The sequence below is a fragment of the Chinchilla lanigera genome, unplaced genomic scaffold, assembly GCF_000276665.1.
Source record: "Chinchilla lanigera isolate Chin_1 unplaced genomic scaffold, ChiLan1.0 scaffold00017, whole genome shotgun sequence".
NCBI classification, from domain to species: domain Eukaryota; kingdom Metazoa; phylum Chordata; class Mammalia; order Rodentia; family Chinchillidae; genus Chinchilla; species Chinchilla lanigera.
Window position 1 is genome coordinate 23,987,729 of NW_004955418.1, and position 760 is coordinate 23,988,488.

Below are 760 nucleotides of genomic sequence, written 5' to 3' on the forward strand. Positions count from 1 at the left end.
TTAGAACATATTAATTCATATGAAAGAAAATGGAACCTATTAATTGGGTTTACTTGTAGCATAAATTAAATTAAAAAACAACACATTTTGGAACATATCCATGAATAAAACAAATGCCAAACATTTTTTTAGCAAAATTTCAGGTTTACTGTAGTATGTTCAGAAAATGAAGAAATGAGCATAAGGATATAAAAGATATATAAGATGAAAATAAATTTTTCATCTTATAAAGGAGGTCTTTTAGAAAATATTTTAAAGGAAATAACTGACATATATTTAATATACAATCTGCTTTACAAACATATTTTATTCATTACTGCCTTTAAAAGATATTAGTGGTTGCCCAATTTGAGATATTCTTGCATTGAGCTAGGCTATATAAGCATTTGAGGAATTCTTGAATAGCTGCTAGAAGAATTTTAATCCTACATCCCGCTTTTACTTTCACTGGGCATGATGAAGAAAAAATAAAACATAAAATTTAAAAGTCTGCCAAAAGTACCATTTTCCAAATATTATACATGAATCGTTAACATGAGCTGCTTTTATGAAAAAGACTGCAGATCTAGTTTAAGAATAAGAGACTAAGCCACACTGTTGACCATTAAATGATAATGGACATTATACTTCTTATGGTACCATTTTGAATTACTTTCAATTCCTTTTCAAGCAATACTTCTTGCTACACATACCTCTGCTTTTTGGGTTTTCATTACATCTCTATTTCCTGCATCTTCATTTTTTCCTTTATTTGCATTCT